The sequence below is a fragment of the Falco biarmicus genome, chromosome 5 (assembly GCF_023638135.1).
Source record: "Falco biarmicus isolate bFalBia1 chromosome 5, bFalBia1.pri, whole genome shotgun sequence".
NCBI lineage: Eukaryota > Metazoa > Chordata > Aves > Falconiformes > Falconidae > Falco > Falco biarmicus.
In genome coordinates, this window is record NC_079292.1 from 40800190 (window position 1) to 40806189 (window position 6000).

Sequence of the window (6000 nt, forward strand, 5' to 3'; positions counted from 1 at the left end):
CACGGGCATCCCAGATGTTGATTTTTTGTACATGCAAAGGTCTTGATCTGCGTCCTGCAAATATGTGCAGTCAAGCTTAAGCAAGCTTAGGTTTCATGCATTTAAAACTCAAATGGCCTGTGCCTCAGGAGAACCATCTGCCTGGTCTCCTCAAGGGGCGATCACTGCATCAGGCAAGCTGGTGGCAGGAAGGATACCTTGGTCTGGGTCGGAGCAGTGTCCACACCACTAGGACAGAAACATTTCTGAGCACGAGCAGGCCCCAAACGTACAGAGAGGAGAGGCACATGGGGCGGACGGCAGGGGCAGGAGCGGCTCATTAGTCAGGACTTGTAATTTCTGCTAAGCAAGTGTCACCGCAGTCTGCTTTATGCAGCTGAAGCCTTTCGGGCTCCCACCTCTACAGGTAGTGTCTTGAAATCTTAACTCAGTTTTGCTGTAGAGGTCACTGTGCTGGAGTCTCCTGCTGAAAACAGGGCTGGTTTTTCCCCAAAATCCATGTCTCGAGCATCATAACACACCAGTGTGTAAAACAAATAGGTTGATTCCAAAGGTGGACTTACACCTTTTGAAATGGTTATGAGACTATGCTGGCCCCATTTTTCATTACTATTATTATTTCTATTATTATTACTACTAATTACTATTACTACTAACTACTACAACAGTCACATTCATCAATACTTTATAAAAAAGTAGAGACCAGAGTAAGGACAATAAAGTAGACAGACAGCCAATTTCAGTAATTAAAGAGTACTTAACAGATGCAGCACCTTTCAAAATAATGAAGCATCTATGAAGGTTAAATTAAAAAAATCACTAACAGAGATTAAAAAAATAAAAGCACAACCGTGTATAACAAGAGGAAGCTGTGGGAAGGCACAGGCTGGGATATGGAACTTAAACTTGACTCTTACTTTTCCATTGTTATTCAATCACAACTCCCAGAGACTCGCCCACCAACAGTCAGCTTTCAAACTGATCTTCATTTTCATAGACCATGCAATAAATACAGCGATTACAGCAATGCAGTAGATGCTCATTATACACAGTAAACAAGCCCAGAGTGGAATCCAACACAGAGAAAAATTACTGCAGAAGCCAAACCCAAGGAATTTTGGCAGCAGGTTGTCATATAATTACTCTTAAAGTGTTGCAGAAATTAAATCTAAACCCACTGAATTTTAAATGAGGAGCATCAATCAAAAATAGCCAAGGATGCCTAGATGCTTCAGTGCAATAGCAGGTGGGATGAAAGAAAGTAACACTTGGAAGTCAGAGTCTACCTATAAATTCCAGAGCCTTTTACAGAAATTCAGGACTCTCATGGAGCCGGAAGGTAGCTTACACGTGGCGGGTAGTCTCCTCTCACATGGGACGGGAACATTGCTGCCTTTTTTTCCTCTCGGCGAGTCACACAGGGGTACCTCAGGTGCAGGTATCTGCAGTGCAGAGGTCTGTCAGGAACACGAAGGGCCGAAGCACAGCCACTGACTCACCCTGCCCAAAGCCGAGAGGGAGCAGAGCTGCTCCTCCCCGTGGGCAGCAGGAGAACCGGGGACCCAGGGCACACATGCATCCAGAAGGAAACCTGTCACTAGAGAGCATCTAGGAGAAAAGGCTGTCACACGCTCGGCTTGCTCCATCGTCATTACCTACCTCCGCATGGTACCCGATAAATGACCGTATCAGACTGATGAACTCTTGCGATACGCCCCCTGAAACATGATGATGTATCTTGGAGGCACAAGATCTGCCTCCGATTTAATTGTCTAATGCCAATACACTACAGAGCTGCTGCTCCCTGTGCAAAAGCATGTGGCTTTGCTACGTAACCGCAGCATCCCCAAACCCCAAGGGATTAAGTAACCATGTCAGGGTGTGGGAGACCCTCCTCACCAGGGGGTTCAGCCTCCACCTCCCTCTCCCTGACACATCATCAAGCCAAAGAGGGCACAAGAGGATGGACATCCATGGCCATGTGTCAAGCCCTAAGCTCCAGCCTGGCATCCCAGGGCAGTTCCTAGAGAGAAATTCAACGACTATTTAAAGAGTTCTAATAAACATCCAGCGACACTTGGTACTGGGGGAAACACAGAACACACACGCACCCCCTCACGGCGTAGGCACCTTGTGTTACATGGGTTGTGGCAGGCGGATTACACTTCTGATGCACTGTGGGCTTCACCGGGGGTTAGCCGTAGGTCAGCTGGCCAGGACTTCACAGAGGGTTACAACAGAGGAGAGGTCTGAAGTTGCGATCCTTCTAAACCCTACTGACCCCAGGAGATGCAGGTAGGACAGCCCTGCCAGCACACTCACTGGGGTTGTGCAGGTCACGTCCCCCCGGAGCAACGCAGGGAGATGCGCCCAGGACAGCACCCACCCCATTTCTTCATTACCCCAATGACATCTAATGGAACGATGTAATCTTACTAACTTGTGTAATGGTGCAGGCTCCCTGTTCCATGGATCTTACTCCAAAGGAAAAAGCAAGAAGTACGAGCCCTTCTTCCTCCCTTACTGCTCCCCTCGCTGGCGACTGGCAAAGCGGCTGGGCTCCGGCTAACCTCCCCCAGCGCCAGCCAGGAGCCCGCCGAGGCCAGCAGCAGAACCGGGATGAGGGACAAGCCCCTGTCCTGGAGGGTCTTTTCCATACTTTACAATTAATTCACTATGTAACTCCGTCTCAATGTAAACACCGAGAGCCCTGCCCGAAGGTAAGGAACAAGCAGACATTCAGGTAAAAAGAGAAATCTACTCTTAGCCAGGACAGCAAATTACCTGTGGACACGCAGCCTTAAAACCCCCAAACACCAAACCCAGCAAATCCTTCCAGAACAGTCTGCAGCAAATCCACCTATAAGATATTCAAAGGCTGCCTCAAAACAGCTGTTCAAAAGCCATCCAACATAACAGCAGAAGATGAACTTCACCATGATTCATCTTCATGAGATTTTTGTTACTCTAATATTGCATTTCTTTTCACCCAAGGTACAAAGCAATCAGCCTTTTCTAAAGCTATCTGCTCAGATTACTCCCTGGTTTTGACAGATAGGGAAAAGCCAAGACACAAATGGCAACGATGCCATGAGAAACAGCAAGCTGCGATACAACCACAGGAAGACCAGCAGGCTACTAAAACCCACCAAAGATGGTTTTGAAGTTGCAGTAACTTAAGAACACATTGCAATCTTGCCACAAACAAACGGAGGATAACTTTATAATATAAGTTATAATATAAATTATAATTCATGATAATCAGCCTTGAATTCTCGGCCACTTGAAAACAATTCACAAACTCATACCGCTCTGTGTGAAACCCCCCTCACCCGACAGATCCACCCACCCCCTCAAGCTGCAGCCCCACCTGCCACAGGTGCGCCCTGTGACACGAAGGACACAGCAACCTTTCGGCTTCACAGCTTCCAACTCACTGCCCAGGCCGGGCTCTGCAGTCTGCGTGCGCAGCACCTTGCCCAGCAAGCAAAAGGGCGTCAGCCACAAAGCTCTCTGCAGCCGCCCATGCGAGCAGCGCCTGACAGCCTAATAACTACCTGCTAGGAAAGGCAGAGGAGGGAGGAAGAGCACGACTGGATGATTACGGTATCTTTAGCTGTTGCATGTCATCGTTATCACAATAAACTGCTGATTTATCTTCCCACAAGGCAGGGCAGTACTGTGATCACCGTGTTACAGCAGATGAGACGGTTCCACATGCCATGACTTGCTGCAAGCCACCAAGGAGATCATTCGCAGCGATGCCAACCGAACTCAAACCTCGCTACATGCTCCAATGCTTCTCCCTCCAGGCTCCGCCTCCCCCACCTTTGCAGCTAGAGAGTGAAACTACAAAGAAAAAAAATCAAAACAAAATATCTATTTGACTCTAGGATGTGCTTTGCCTTGAGGTGGAGGTAGGCAGGCCGTAATTAACACCCATGGCTGCGCACTCAGCCCTGCCATCACACGCTATGAAGAAACACGCTGGGAACTGTACCGTGAAGCAAATCTTCGTGTAAATGAATGGGGAAGAGTTGATTTAAAGGTGCAAAACTGTAATGCTTTTTCTCCTTCCAGGCAAAGCTGTTGCAATCATTTTCAGTGGAGGTTAGACCACATGCCACCACAGTGCTCTGTTACTGTGCTACTAACTTAACCTCTGGAAAACTCAAACTGATGACTGAGAAAAAACATTTACTTTGGCAAGAGGTGCTTTTAGCATCCTTACTACACTGAGAAACACTCCAAAAGAAGAAACTTACCTGTAGATACAAGGGATTTCCTCACTTTAACAACATACCAAACCTGAAATTAGTATAATATAGGTTGGGTTCGTTACACTGTTTTCCCCTGCTCCCAAGAAGTTTGCGCTCTTCCTCAAGAAGATGCTGTGAAGCCAAGGCCAAACCAGAGATTCCTTATGACTCTGCTCCCGAGATGATGCTCACTGGAGACCGCAGGATGTTTTGCATTGGTTGTAATGAGCAGTGCTGTCCCCGATGTAAATTACAATGAAGAAAACATGATCGAAATTGTGCATTTCCCTGCTCCAAAAATACCTGCAAGGGCAGTATGCTGTGTGCCATGTGGAATATGGAAGACATGCTGCTAGTTGCTCTCCCCCTCAATGAATTTTCAAAAATTGGATTTGTCACAACTTGGAGCCGTGAAGAGTTAAGTGACAGCAAGGCTGCATCCAACTCCCACACGTAACTATTGGACTATTAAGTGCAAAAATACAGATGACGCAGAGCTGGCGATCACACCACGGTACGTACAGTTAGATTGCCAAGCTACCTGCGCGACTCCTCCGCCTTTTGCTTTTTGGCACCTGCATTCTGAAGCGGAGTGTTCTGGCGCAACCAGACAGGAAGCATCTCACAGGAACACCGAACACGCACACAGATCAGTAATACACATCACCGTCGACAGCCCAGGCTCTAGCTACGTAACGGATGCTTTGCCCCCCTTTTGTTACTCAGACAATGCATGGCTACAGGTTGGGCTGCCTCGAAACCAGGGCGTGCTTGAAGCAGCCGGTTGCGGAGCAAGTTGTTCTGAATGCTACCGAAGGCCTGTGAACAGAAATCACCGGAGAGGAAGGTCCCTACCGCCCTGCACCTGAAATCCTTGCCACGTCAGACTGCTCATACAGACACCTTGGCTTGTAAGGTGGCGATCCCACGTAATGAGATTTCTGCCACTTCCTTCCAAAGAGTACTCTGTATCTCATTTCTCCCTTTCTTATTTTAATTCCGTTATTCCATGCAGTATTTCTTGGAACTACTAGGATCGACTCCCTTCTATATGCATAGGTTCACATTTTGCCATCTAGCAAGTGTTTCTTCCTCCCAGTCATCAAGTAAAATTATTACCTAGTCCTTAAATCCATTAAATCATAGAAAATGCAACGGAGCTATAAATGACCGTGTTTTCCAGAGAAACACTCATTAGTTCCATATGTAGTGCAGGCTCATTAAGGCTAGGCTTGGTTCTCACACAGGTTAGTACTCGGCTTGCTCCTTCACAGGAGCACTAAAACAGTCGTTTATCTGCAGATGAGGCGGAAAGGTATTTCCACTGAAGACAGCAGCACTGAAGGCTGCGATGTAAACTGGCATCTGTTTGCCTGTCACCTGCTTAAAAACCTTCACTGCACACAGCTCAGTTGTACTCATCTTGAGCTTGCCTAAACCAAAGGGGCAGCCCTAAATTTTGCCCTCACCATATTCACATGGGGTGGGTGAAGGTGGTAGTGTTTTGTTTTTATAAATAAGCTTAGGTACATACTATTTTAATAGCGCCACGCAAACATTATTCTAAGCCAAGCTTTAAGGGGAAATCTCCAAGGGCAAAAAGCAGATACCAAAACAAGGGTGCAAAAAATCCCTCTTTTTCAGCTCATCCTCCCTCCCTCCCAAGTTATTTTTACTGAACAATGTTTAGTATCAGTATTTGAAGAAAAAAAACCAACATAGGAATCATCCTATACTGCCT